General features: G+C 34.3%; 1 protein-coding gene across 1 annotated transcript in view; it reads right to left on the reverse strand.

Moving 5' to 3' along the window:
• LOC123564639 (SH2 domain-containing protein 4B-like) overlaps positions 1–11479 on the reverse strand; it is a 55408-nt gene extending 43929 nt beyond the window's left edge. Inside the window, exon 1 of the mRNA XM_045358362.2 lies at positions 11326–11479. The gene's annotated coding sequence lies outside the window, so the exon portion shown is untranslated. The remainder of the gene's footprint in view (positions 1–11325) is intronic.
• Between the last annotated feature and the right edge of the window lie 4070 nt (positions 11480–15549).

Below are 15549 nucleotides of genomic sequence, written 5' to 3' on the forward strand. Positions count from 1 at the left end.
AATACAGTTTGAATTCTATAACGATTTTAATAAGATATCGACAGAAATGTAGGCAAAATTCTATAAAAACCATCGAATTTTCATATAATTACTTGTAAAATTTCAAACAGCGCGATCTTTATTATTTCTTTATTTCTAAAAGTAAATAAATAATACATACTATGGTCATACAATTCAGACTTTTGACCAGAAAGTACAAAAAAAAACAGAATTAAAAAATCTTAAATAATGAAATAGCGGCAGCAATTTAAATACATGGAGTAAAACGATCTTTGGCTAGCAGATTTCCGTAAGAATAGGTTACGTGACCTCGTGGACATAGATAGAAATGTGGTTTTAAAATAAAGCAGTATGATGTCGTGGTTTTTAATAAGAATTAAATGAATCTTTGTACACTTATTTTTTGACACGACACTATGTAAGATATTCTTCTCACAATAATGTAAATTCCTTGAGGGCAAAATAGTCACAGAGGTAGGATATCTACTATTATCTTTTGACACATTTACCTGTCAGTTAATACGGGATATTGCACATTCGCTTTCAAAAAAAAATTAAAGAAGGAACTTTTTTTTATTGATTTCTTCTCAGCAATTTAAAGAACCGAGGCGGTACGATCAGACAGTGATGTGTCACATGGCGCGAAAACATGACGCATGACAATCTCGGGCAACTATACCGCTTTGATCTCCACTTCAGATGCAATGATTCCGACACACTTCTTTTGGCTCTTTGAGGGGGTTTTAATTGATGATGAGAAAACAAGGCCAATTACTTAGTTTATCAACAGAATAATTACCGATAATTGTTAATGTTTTTTTTCGGAGCCTTTTGCTAGTTTGGGTCGGGTGACCCGAACCACAACATTTTTTAGGCCTAAATTCGGCGAGTCCCGACTTCTTGTTTAAATGATGATAGTTTAAAATATCCCAGTATGTATTTGCACGTATTAAAAAAGAAATAAATAGTATGGAAAATGTTCAGTCGAAATTTATTATTTTTTGTTTGAAAACGATCTGATGAAGCCTTCATAAACGTTACTGGTTTATCAAACGAGTGCACGAATCGAACTTCAAACAAGCGCGACCTATATATATGTGACCCAGTGCTTCCCTAAAATACCGGTATTCCCCGATGGTACCGCGGTATCGTACCACGGGAAGATGGTACCACGGTTACCGGTATACCGGTAATACCGCGCACCTCTACTTAGAATATTAAATTTTTCAGTATGTTCTCAAAAGCATACTTCAACTTGCATTACAAAGGAAACACATTTCATGAAAATCCGTGGATTTTCTTGCATTCTCTCTCTTTTTTTTTACCCCTACACTAAACAATGTTTGGCATTGTAACAAAATTTGAAAGGAACTCTGCAATTTTGCAGAGAAATAACCACAGTAATACTACATTAACAGCATCTTAAAATTACTCGAAGATTAATAATTAACTAATTACCAGTATCACTTTTTCTAAAATGTTCTTTAATTCTGCCAAGTAACTAGTACATAAGATTAAGAAAACAATTGAAGTTACTTCAAACACTTTACATACTGTTCAGTGTTTTTTTAAGTTTTTGCTGTTGGTTTACAATCAGAGATTGTCTACTACGTAATTGCATAGATCATAAACATGCCGTCTTGTCTTGCGGTATGGTGCAAATGGGCAATGCTGACTGGCTATCTATGACAAGCAGGTGACTCCACCCAGTAATACTGCTCTCTGGAATTTACCAAGTGTATAAACAATCAATTATGGAGTTAAAGCTTGTGTCCCACTGCAGTAATTTCCATCCGGTGACTCCCAAGCTTCATTAAACAGTGTATACTGTGACTAATTATTGTACCGGACCGCCAAATTCAGCGGTTCAGGGAACCCTGTTTATCTATCTTCCAATACTATCTAACCCTTTACAGGGACCTAGACACTTTTGTGCGCATCAAGCCGCAAAGATTGTTAGTGGAAAATAAAAGAAATTTGGGTCAAAATAAAAGGGTAAGAAAAATTTGTTAGTAATTCAAAAGATAGAAAAAGGGGGGAAGAGCAAGGTTATGGTGAAGTGTGTTCAATGTTGCAAACAGCGGGACTGAACTGGGTTGGAAGGAAGGGAATGTCAGGTGGAAGATTATTCCATAACAAGGATTGTAGCCCTGGAGAAAAGGAATATTTGTATTAGTCAGTGGTTGCGAGATAATCTTCCAACTGGATTGCAACTAGTTGATTTGAGATTGTATACAAAAACTGGATTTTGAAAACTATCTGAAATTTATGTATTTTTGACAAAACCTCATAATTTCAGTATGTGACTGTGTGTGACTTTTTTGTTACTAGAGTTATACAGGGATGTTACCTTTTGTTTAAATACTAAGAAAGTAAAGTCAGAGGTTTTGTCAAAAATCAATCAATTTCAGTATGTGACTGTGTGCAACTTTTTTGTTACTAGAGTTATATAGGGATGTTACCTTTTGTTTAAATACTAAGAAAGTAAAGTCAGAGGTTTTGTCAAAAATCAGTCAATTTCAGTATGTGACTGTGTGCGACTTTTTTGTTACTGTAAATACTAAGAAAGTAAAGTCAGAGGTTTTGTCAAAAATCAATCAATTTCAGTATGTGACTGTGTGCAACTTTTTTGTTACTAGAGTTATATAGGGATGTTACCTTTTGTTTAAATACTAAGAAAGTAAAGTCAGAGGTTTTGTCAAAAATCAGTCAATTTCAGTATGTGACTGTGTGCGACTTTTTTGTTACTGGAGTTATACAGGGATGTTACCTTTTGTTTAAATACTAAGAAAGTAAAGTCAGAGGTTTTGTCAAAAATCATTAAATTTCAGTATGTGACTGTGTGCGACTTTTTTGTTACTAGAGTTATACAGGGATGTTACCTTTTGTTTAAATACTAAGAAAGTAAAGTCAGAGGTTTTGTCAAAAATCATTAAATTTCAGTATGTGACTGTGTGCGACTTTTTTGTTACTAGAGTTATATAGGGATGTTACCTTTTGTTTAAATACTAAGAAAGTAAAGTCAGAGGTTTTGTCAAAAATCAATCAATTTCAGTATGTGACTGTGTGCGACTTTTTTGTTACTAGAGTTATATAGGGATGTTACCTTTTGTTTAAATACTAAGAAAGTAAAGTCAGAGGTTTTGTCAAAAATCAATCAATTTCAGTATGTGACTGTGTGCAACTTTTTTGTTACTAGAGTTATACAGGGATGTTACCTTTTGTTTAAATACTAAGAAAGTAAAGTCAGAGGTTTTGTCAAAAATCAATCAATCTCAGTATGTGACTGTGTGCAACTTTTTTGTTACTAGAGTTATACAGGGATGTTACCTTTTGTTTAAATACTAAGAAAGTAAAGTCAGAGGTTTTGTCAAAAATCAGTCAATTTCAGTATGTGACTGTGTGCAACTTTTTTGTTACTAGAGTTATACAGGGATGTTACCTTTTGTTTAAATACTAAGAAAGTAAAGTCAGAGGTTTTGTCAAAAATCAGTCAATTTCAGTATGTGACTGTGTGCAACTTTTTTGTTACTAGAGTTATACAGGGATGTTACCTTTTGTTTAAATACTAAGAAAGTAAAGTCAGAGGTTTTGTCAAAAATCAGTCATTTCAGTATGTGACTGTGTGCAACTTTTTTGTTACTAGAGTTATACAGGGATGTTACCTTTTGTTTAAATACTAAGAAAGTAAAGTCAGAGGTTTTGTCAAAAATCATTAAATTTCAGTATGTGACTGTGTGCAACTTTTTTGTTACTAGAGTTATACAGGGATGTTACCTTTTGTTTAAATACTAAGAAAGTAAAGTCAGAGGTTTTGTCAAAAATCAATCAATTTCAGTATGTGACTGTGTGCAACTTTTTTGTTACTAGAGTTATACAGGGATGTTACCTTTTGTTTAAATACTAAGAAAGTAAAGTCAGAGGTTTTGTCAAAAATCAATCAATTTCAGTATGTGACTGTGTGCAACTTTTTTGTTACTAGAGTTATACAGGGATGTTACCTTTTGTTTAAATACTAAGAAAGTAAAGTCAGAGGTTTTGTCAAAAATCAATCAATTTCAGTATGTGACTGTGTGCAACTTTTTTGTTACTGGAGTTATACAGGGATGTTACCTTTTGTTTAAATACTAAGAAAGTAAAGTCAGAGGTTTTGTCAAAAATCAATCAATTTCAGTATGTGACTGTGTGCAACTTTTTTGTTACTGGAGTTATACAGGGATGTTACCTTTTGTTTAAATACTAAGAAAGTAAAGTCAGAGGTTTTGTCAAAAATCAATCAATTTCAGTATGTGACTGTGTGCAACTTTTTTGTTACTAGAGTTATACAGGGATGTTACCTTTTGTTTAAATACTAAGAAAGTAAAGTCAGAGGTTTTGTCAAAAATCAATCAATTTCAGTATGTGACTGTGTGCAACTTTTTTGTTACTAGAGTTATACAGGGATGTTACCTTTTGTTTAAATACTAAGAAAGTAAAGTCAGAGGTTTTGTCAAAAATCAATCAATTTCAGTATGTGACTGTGTGCGACTTTTTTGTTACTAGAGTTATACAGGGATGTTACCTTTTGTTTAAATACTAAGAAAGTAAAGTCAGAGGTTTTGTCAAAAATCAATCAATTTCAGTATGTGACTGTGTGCGACTTTTTTGTTACTAGAGTTATACAGGGATGTTTCCTTTTGTTTAAATACTAAGAAAGTAAAGTCAGAGGTTTTGTCAAAAATCAATCAATTTCAGTATGTGACTGTGTGCGACGTTTTTGTTACTAGAGTTATACAGGGATGTTACCTTTTGTTTAAATACTAAGAAAGTAAAGTCAGAGGTTTTGTCAAAAATCAATCAATTTCAGTATGTGACTGTGTGCGACTTTTTTGTTACTAGAGTTATACAGGGATGTTACCTTTTGTTTAAATACTAAGAAAGTAAAGTCAGAGGTTTTGTCAAAAATCAATCAATTTCAGTATGTGACTGTGTGCGACTTTTTTGTTATAGAGTTATACAGGGATGTTACCTTTTGTTTAAATACTAAGAAAGTAAAGTCAGAGGTTTTGTCAAAAATCAATCAATTTCAGTATGTGACTGTGTGCGACTTTTTTGTTACTAGAGTTATACAGGGATGTTACCTTTTGTTTAAATACTAAGAAAGTAAAGTCAGAGGTTTTGTCAAAAATCAATCAATTTCAGTATGTGACTGTGTGCACTTTTTTGTTACTAGAGTTATATAGGGATGTTACCTTTTGTTTAAATACTAAGAAAGTAAAGTCAGAGGTTTTGTCAAAAATCAATCAATTTCAGTATGTGACTGTGTGCAACTTTTTTGTTACTAGAGTTTACAGGGATGTTACCTTTTGTTTAAATACTAAGAAAGTAAAAGTCAGAGGTTTTGTCAAAAATCAATCAATTTCAGTATGTGACTGTGTGCAACTTTTTTGTTACTAGAGTTTACAGGGATGTTACCTTTTGTTTAAATACTAAGAAAGTAAAGTCAGAGGTTTTGTCAAAAATCAATCAATTTCAGTATGTGACTGTGTGCAACTTTTTTGTTACTAGAGTTATACAGGGATGTTACCTTTTGTTTAAATACTAAGAAAGTAAAGTCAGAGGTTTTGTCAAAAATCAATCAATTTCAGTATGTGACTGTGTGCAACTTTTTTGTTACTAGAGTTATACAGGGATGTTACCTTTTGTTTAAATACTAAGAAAGTAAAGTCAGAGGTTTGTCAAAAATCAATCAATTTCAGTATGTGACTGTGTGCAACTTTTTTGTTACTAGAGTTATACAGGGATGTTACCTTTTGTTTAAATACTAAGAAAGTAAAGTCAGAGGTTTTGCCAAAAATCAATCAATTTCAGTATGTGACTGTGTGCAACTTTTTTGTTACTAGAGTTATATAGGGATGTTACCTTTTGTTTAAATACTAAGAAAGTAAAGTCAGAGGTTTTGTCAAAAATCATTAAATTTCAGTATGTGACTGTGTGTGACTTTTTTGTTACTAGAGTTATATAGGGATGTTACCTTTTGTTACTTATGTTACTAAGAAAATAAAATCAGATGTTCTGTAAACAAGAGGGCCAAGATGGCCCTAGGTCGCTCACCTGAGAAACACACCATAACAGTGTTAACATGTTTGACCTAGTGATTTCATGGAAATAAATATTCTGGCCAATTATCATTAAAATTTGACCAAAAATGAGGTCTCTTGAGTTTAAACAAGTATTTTCTTAGATATGACCTAGTTTTTGAACCCAGATGACCCATATTCAATCTTTACCTAGATTTTATCAAGGCAATCATTCTGACCAAATTTCATGAAGACCAATTGAAAAATACAGCCTCTATCGCATACACAAGATTTTTCTTTGATTTGACCTAATGACCTAGTTTTTGATTTCAGATCACCCATATTCAAACCCGACCTAGATTTCATCAAGGCAATCATTCTGACATAATTTTATGAAGATCAATTGAAAAATACAGCCTCTATCGCATACACAAGGTTTTTCTTTGATTTGACCTAGTGACCTTGTTTTTTTATCCCAGATGGCCCATATTCGAACTAGACCTAGATTTTATCAAGGCAATCATTCTGATCAAATTTCATGAAGATCATTTGAAAAATACAGCTTCTATGGCATGCACAAGGTTTTTCTTTGATTTGACCTAGTGACCTAGTTTTTGAACCCAGATGACCCATATTCAAACTTGACCTAGATTCCTTCAAGGCAATTATTCTGACCATTTTTCATGAAGATCAATTGAAAAACACAGCCTCTATCGCATACACCAGGTTTTTCTTTGATTTGACCTAGTGACTTACTTTTTGACCCCAGATGACCCATATTCAAATTCGACCTAGATTTTATCAAGGCAATCATTCTGACCAAATTTCATGAAGATCAATTGAAAAATACAGCGTCTATTGCATACACAAGGTTTTTCTTTGATTTGATATAGTGACCTAGTTTTTGAGCCCAGATGACCCATTTTCAAATTTGGCCTAGATTTTATCAAGGTAATCATTCTGACAAAACCTCATGAAGATCAGTTGAAAAATAAGGCCTCTATCGCATACACAAAGTTTTTCTTTGATTTGACCTAGTGACCTAGTTTTTGACCCCAGATGACCCATTTTCGAACTTGGCCTAGATTTTATCAAGGTTATCATTCTGACAAATTTCATGAAGATCATTGAAAATTACAACCTCTATCGCATACACAAGCTAAATGTTGACAGTCAGACGACAGACGACGGACGCAATTATTGTCTTTCATCTTATAAACCATGACAATAACACAAATCCAAGATATTTGCGGTCACACTTCCAATAAAAGCAGCAACATTTTGCGATAAATCATTGGTGAATGTTTCACTTGTGAGAATCATCATACATATTATGATATCATAAGACAAATTTAGAAATGACTTACCGCAGAAATTCGCAACATGTATTGAAACTGAAACTGCATAGATATCCGTTCTTTGTGGTTGTCTTTTGTCTCATTTGATAGGATAATAACTATTTTATATTTGATATTTGATATTGACATTTATTGAACAATTCTTACTAGTTTTATAGCTATTTCTAACTATATATAGCTAGATTTAGCTATATAGCTAATTTGTGACTTTAATGGGACCTGGTCAATACGCCGGAGATCAAATGCATAGCATATATCAGTAATTTAACTGGTTAACCATAAAAGATAAAGTAACAAAACAGAATTAAAGGTTATCAGAATATACTAAAGCTCACTGCCTTTGTAGTCCAACTAATTTGAGGCCATCCTAGGAAATACTGAGATAATTTTTTGATATGGGCAATATCCCCACTCGCGTCAAAAAACTTGAAAGACCAAAATAGTTGAAGCAATTTCCGATGAAATTATCACTGCTGCCGACACTTTACATGTATAGGTTTAAATGCCGATTATTTCACAAATTGGCCATACATTCAAATAAAACTTACATATAGTGTTTCCTGCAGACTCTAAAAGGGGCATGGTGCTTCCCTTGAAAAAAGGCATTTTCAACACGTGGTTTGGCATTGAAATGGCATTTGTCCAAGTGGTCGCTTGCCGGCATCATTTTACTTTTATTTTCACATTGCATTTGAAAACCTTTCATAACTAGAAAATGCTTTTGTAAAAAAGCGCATGTCTCCCCCAATGCAAAGTCCTATAGGCAAGAAGTCAATAGGGGTCAGGAGCGAAAGTCAAAGAGACACTGATGGTTGGCTGCAATAGGGATCATCTACTTGGCATGTCCAGTCATCCCGCTAAATTTCAACACTCGTGGCCTAGTGGTTCTCAAGTCACTGTTCAGGCTCCTGTGACCCTGACCTTTGATCAAGTGACCTCAAAATAAATAGGGGTCATGTACTCTGCATGTCCAATCATCCTATTAAGTTTCAACATTGTAGGTCAAGTGGTTCTCAAGTTATTTCCCAAAAATGATTTTACATGAACAGGCCACTGTGACCTTGACCTTTAATAGACTGACCCCAAAATCAATAGGGGTCATCTACTCTGCATGTTCAATCATCCTATGAAGTTTCAACATTCCAGGTCAAGTGGTTCTCAAGTTATTGATCGGAACTGGTTATCAATGTTCAGGCCCCTGTGACCTTGACCTTTAACGGAGTGACCCCAAAAACAGTAAGGGTCATTTACTCTGCATGAACAATCATCCTATGAAGTTTCAACATTCTGGGTCGAGAGGTTCTCAAGTTATTGATTGGAAATGGTTTTCCATGTTCAGGCCCCTGTGGCCTTGACCTTTAACAGAGTGACCCTAAAATCGTTAGGGTTCATCTACTCTGCATGACCAATCATCCTACGAAGTTTCATCATTCTGGGTCAAGTGGTTCTCAAGTTACTGACCGGAAATGGTTTTCAATGTTCAGGCCCCTGTGACCTTGACCTTTCACAGAGTGACCCCAAAATCGTTAGGGGTCATCTACTCTTTATGACCAATCATCCTATTAAGTTTCAACATTCTGGGTCAAGTGGTTCTCAAGTTACTGAACGGAAATGGTTTTCAATGTTCAGGCCCCTGTGACCTTGACCTTTTATAGAATGACCCCAAAATCGATAGGGGTCATCTACTTTGCATGTACAATCATCCTATGAAGTTTCAACATTCTGCGTCAAGCGGTTCTCTAGTTATTGATCAGAAATGGTTTTCAATGTTCAGGCCCCTGTGACCTTGACCTTTGACGGAGTGATCCCATAATCAATAAGGGTCATCTACTCTTTATGACCAATCATCCTATCAAGTTTCAACATTCTGGGTCAGGTGGTTCTCTAGTTATTGATTGGAAATGGTTTTCAATGTTCAGGCCCCTGTGACCTTGACCTTTGATGGAGTGACCCCAAAATCAATAGGGGTCATCTACTCTTCATGACCAATCATCCTATCAAGTTTCAACATTCTGGGTCAAGTGGTTCTCTAGTTATTGATCGGAAATGGTTTTCAATGTTCAGGCCCCTGTGACCTTGACCTTTGATGGAGTGACCCCAAAATCAATAGGGGTCATCTAATCTTCATGACCAATCATCCTATGAAGTTTCAACATTCTGGGTCAAGTGGTTCTCTAGTTATTGATCGGAAATGGTTTTCAATGTTCAGGCCCCTGTGACCTTGACCTTTGATGGAGTGACCCCAAAAACAATAGGGGTCGTCTACTCCAGCAGCCCTACAACCCTATGAAGTTTGAAGGTTCTAGGTCAAATGGTTCTCCAGTTATTGCTCGGAAATGAAGTGTGACGTACGGACGGACGGACAGGGCAAAAACAGTATGTCTCCTGGGGGAGACATAATTATCTCATGGTAGATATTTTGTATTATTCTTCTGATAATGCCTACCATGTTGTGAAAGAGCTTTCCTTTCTTTTGTTCAAAGATGACACTCACACTTTCAAACATTCTTATTCTGTTGCCCTTTAATATGAAGTGTTTGCTTGCATTTTCAGAGAAAGATATCAGCTGAAAAGTTTTATTGAACAACTATCAATTGTCAATCATCACATATCATTTCACCATTGATTTACGTTAAGAACATAGGCAGTTTGTCAAATCTACATGTAATCAATGACTTTGTACCTATATTGCTGATTAAACCCATTGTTCTTCTGCCGTGAAGACCCCCTATTTTTATTTTATTTTCTTGTTCAGAAATGATTAAAGAAGAATATATTTGAAAATCAAGAACTTTGACCATTCCGTTTTATTTTATTTTGGCTAAACGGCCATGAAATACATTGAGTATTTTCGCTATTTTTCCCCACCCCTACTATGGATATCTCTTATCTAAGCATTTTCCAATTGAAATAATTTACAAAACGCAACATGTAAACAATAACATTGAATTTAGCTATATTCCTGAGTTTGAGAAAATGTAATAACATTAATTTTAATGAGATTATTACAGTAAATTGGCAATTTCCCTTGAAAAATACATATGCCGACAGGTGGCACTCTTGAAAAGAAATGTGGACTTGGAACGATTTTCTTTTTTCTCCAAATGAAAGACAGGAGATGTTAGTACATACAGACCTAATATCAGTCTTATATCTCATACTTCGAAATTTCCGTAGGAACCCCGAGAATCACCTTAAACGATAACACGAAATTATACAGCAGGCATGAAAAGTCGCTACTTTAAGTGAAATAAGTAAATTTACAACATCATTTATGCATGTCCTAGCATATATTTGATTTGCCTCTTAAATACTTCCGTAATCCTAGCCTATTCTCATAGGGTTGTCTAGGAATACGGAACTTCCATAATCCTAGCATCAGAGGTTAGGACTACGGTACCGTAACCCTAGCCACTGCCAAACCAATAACATAACATGACTGTGTACTGTGATATATACATCATTTTGGTCCTTTAAAGTTTTGACGTTTAGATTGCCAGTCACAAATTTAAAACAATCTGAATCTGAATTATTTTGACTAACTGCCTGGGTAACAGTCTTGAAAAGAATGTCAGATGGCTTGACCAAACCATCTTGCTTCCCTTGAAACAGAATCAGCTGAAAAAAAAACCAGTCCTTGTGAAAGACTAGGCAAGTGTCAATTTATACCCAGGCCATTGGAGACTTTATCTGCTTATAATACGCTGATATATACATTCACAAAAAAAGAAAGTCAAATACAAGCAAACGTTTTGCACTAGCACTAGACTACTGTCACTACTGTTACTCAAAAGTTTGGTCTGGAAACGGGAGGGCGGTCCCGTGGGTCAGGTGATGGCAGACAAGAGGCACTTCGTAATGAACTAAGAATTAAATCTAGAGTCAATCAATCATCATAATCTACTTACCAATGCTGAATGTATTAACTGGACTAAGTGTTATTCATTGTCAAAATCTTTTAAACTTATTGTCACCCGGAAGTGAAAATTAATAAACGGTGCATACATGTAGGTAGCAGATGCCAGTTTATTTTGGAGGTTTTCCTAATCCCCGTACCATACCCGTACCGTACGTCCATATTCGGGAACAATATCGATACGGGGAATCGCTGAAAAAGTTTGGATTTAGAAATATATTTTCCGGTTGTTATTGTATAACTATTCATTATTATCATTACGTGCAAGTAAATGCTGAGGTACCACTTATTTATATAACCAGAATATAAATAATTTTTAAGTGGCATGTTTTTTTTTAATTTTGGGAAATTTACGTGTTTTTTTTTTATTTCATAGTCGTAGATATTGATAATTTATTTATTAGAAGTTTTAACATACACGTACAGAACACATGAAATTTATAATATAATTCTTACGATATATTTTTACACTTTAAAAACCTTAAAATGAATTGCTCGTAAATTCTAAAAAAAAAAAAATGTGTGCATTTTTGTGACCTTTTAATTGATATCATCATCATATTATGAAATAGCAAAAAGTGGAAACTTCACAGGTCGCTCAACACGACAAAATCGAAAATGTTGCAGGCTCGGTTTGATTGAGCCTGTTCATGGACGGTAGTGGAAATGCATGCTACCGTCCACGCCATCTAGCCCCGGGTTGAGCAGACCTCAACATTTACACATGCTAAAAGTACAAAAAGCAATTTAGAGACATCCGCAGATGTATTCAAACGGCGGTGAACATGGAACCTTCAATGATACACGTGTTGAAGCGTGTAATTCCACGAAGAGCGGCGTTTGGTCCCCAGATAAAGTAAAGAGTTTGCCCTAAACGAGAAAACAATGGGCAGAACTAAACAAACTGGAATTTAGGAAGGGGATCTGAGGTTCGTAAAACGAATAAGAGCACATAATGGTATAGATCGACTTTATTAAACGTTTGAGATATTATTACTGAGCGCAATATTTATCTGAAGGTTGGCCAGTTTTTAAAAATGCTCTTTTATACATTAAAATATTTTCGTTAATAATCGAGTGCTGTGTTAGAAGATTTATTACGTGTTTACGTGTATAACAAGATACAAGAAAAATATTTAACACCCCATAAGTACAACATATAACATTAGCTTAAAGTTATGTTCCGACAAACACGGGTAAATAAGCTCAGCATAAGTGAAATAGCTGTAAGAAAATGCATACATGTTAAAGCATATTTAAGCAATATAAAACATAACTGACACTAAGAAAATAAGACCAGCATACAACAGGCTAAAACGAAGCGAGCTAATAAAAATGATCACACACATGCAAACGCAGATGCACACGCACATGCACACGAACACACGCACACACACACACACACACACACACACACACACACATATAAATAAAAGCATTTAAATGCACTGATTTTATATAATAAAATCTGTAAAAGAATCCCATGGAAGTATAGAATGCTACCAAAAAATAATAGCAGACTCGGTTTGATTGAGTCTGTTCATGAGAAGTAATAAAATGTGCAACACCTCTCACGCCCCCTAGCACTGGCTTAAGCGGAATTCTATTACACATCTATTGAATGGACATTACCAGCATACAACAGGCTAAAACGAAGCGAGCTAAAAAAAATGATCACACACACACACACACACACATATAAATAAAAGCATTTAAATGCACTGATATTATATAATAAAATCTGTAAAAGGATCCCCTGGAAGCATAGAATGCAACCAAAAAATAATAGTAGCAGACTCGGTTTGATTGAGTCTGTTCATGAGAGGTAATTAAATGTGCAACACCTCTCACGCCCCTGGCACATGTAAAACACATGCGTTGCGACGACAAAACAAGCAAAGCACAATAGAAACTAAATAAAAACTAAAACAGAAACTATAAACACGTGGCACATTTACATGTGGCGCCAGTCAAGGTGCGGACCTGTCAGACAAATTCCTTGTAATTATCAACGATCCTAGTATCATTTGGCAGACTGTTCCACACCATGACAGCCTGAAACCTAAATGAATTTGGCTATACCCGACAGTCTTCACTCTGTGTATTATGTAATCGATTTACACATCGAAAATTGTAAGAAGAGTCTCTAACTTTGATAAGAGAGAAGTCTTTAAAATTGATTAGAGATCTTAAATTTTCTGATGACATATTATATATCAATTTTAATTTTTCAGTCGCAGTAGTTCTGAGTTTACCTTAATGAAGTGATGTCATATGAACTCTGTTTAATAATGTGTTGTATAAGGAAAAATAATATTGAAGTTTTGCCTGTGTCTGTATCACTTTTGCTACAGAAGTGCCAAAGTAGAAGACAATAATTGAAGTTGGATTTAACAAATGTTTTAAAAATAAGTAATCTAGTATCAAAATTTCAGAATTTGCTTAATCTTTGCAAGACATTTAATTGTTTTGCTGCCTTTTAACAAAATTAGTAACCTGACTGTCAAAACCTAAGAGGTTATCAAGATTAATTCCTTAAAGTTTAACTTTATTTTCACCTATTTTCTCATTTTTGTCAATTTGAAAAAAAAAAAAATATTACCATATTTGATTTGCTTCCTTCACTTATAAACTGATTTTTTCTGCATTTGCTTGCATGTGATTAATGTCAAACCAGTTTATTAAAGATTCATTTTCCGTTTCCAAGGTATTTTAACAAGAAAGTTTTAAAAGAAGGAGACGTATTCACCGTTTTACCCTTTTTTGTAACTTAGCAAGAAAAATCCAAGCTCTTCATTCTTCATAGAAGGGTTATTACAAGTTAAAAATAAATGCCTGAAATATATTAAATACGGCATACTGAAAATGCTTTATAGCATGTATCCGTCCATCTTTAACTACAGAACGGAAATTGTAGAAGAGGCGATATAGTTTCAACTGATCGATGATCTTTTCGTACATCAACGCAGCTAAAATAACTCTTGTTAAACAAACTAATTACTAATGCATTTGCTATGATAATTTTCTGACGATATTTGAAAAAAGTCTGATTGCATCCGAAGGTTATTTTCTTGCAAATACATGATCGAATTAATGAATATAATTTAACTTTAGTATGAAAATTTAATAAATGAAAAAGTTAGTGCCCTAATTCAAAATACCTTTGCCAAAGAAAATGCTACATTTCTTGCTTGCAATTTCGATAAAACATTTTTTACAGTTGCATTGTAAAAAATTATATTATGTGGGCCTGTGACGAAGTTTGTAAAGCCCTTTCCTTTTAACTGAACAATATCTACGTCAGATTTGGGAATGAAGTTTTCAGAGAAGTAATTAGTATTCCCATGGGGAAAAATTGTGCAACCCTTGTCGCAGATTTGTTTTTATATTGTTATGAATGAGATTTTATTTTGAGCCTTTCTCCAGATATGCAGGCAAACATTATCACTGCATTTAATCACGCTACCTGGATAATATTCTTAATATGGATAATCGGCGATTTTACTCAATTGGTTGTACTATTTATCCCGGGAGCTCCAGTTAAATAAAACTAACAATTTGGATACTACTGCTTCATTTATAGATTTACATCTCTCTATCTATGACAATTTTATACGTACCAAAATTTATGACAAGAGAGATAGTTTTATTTTTAGTATTGTAAATGTTAGGTAGAGAGTCAGTGGCACAGTGGTTAGCAGGTTGGACTACAACGCCAGTGGTCTTGGTTCGATTCCCCACCGCGGCTGATATCCCGACTAGTATTCATTGCTTGGTGATTTACTTAAATTGGTACTGTTTCCAGCCTTACCGGCCTAGACTGGATGCTGGGGAGGTAACTATGACACCTGCTGTGGGCTCGGCTGGAAATAAGTTGTTCCATCTTTCGTCGACTACCCACGTTAAACAAGAAACTTTACTCTTTTTTTTTTTTACCCCTAACCTTTTGGATGGGGATGTATCCCAAGCAACATCTTATGGGCTATATATATGTCTCAATTAATTCGGTTTGCAAGAGCGTTTTGTCATGTTGATGATTTCAATAAACATATAGTCTTTAAGAAAATTAAAAAATATATTTAAGAAATAAACAGGTGTAAAAGATGTGGCTTATTTTCACATTTATTACAATTATTTTCATAACTAAAATCAGTGCGGCTGGCACATAAATGATGATTATTTCGTTATTATAAGATAAAAATCACTATTTTTTCGT

The sequence above is a fragment of the Mercenaria mercenaria genome, chromosome 2 (assembly GCF_021730395.1).
Source record: "Mercenaria mercenaria strain notata chromosome 2, MADL_Memer_1, whole genome shotgun sequence".
Lineage (NCBI taxonomy): Eukaryota > Metazoa > Mollusca > Bivalvia > Venerida > Veneridae > Mercenaria > Mercenaria mercenaria.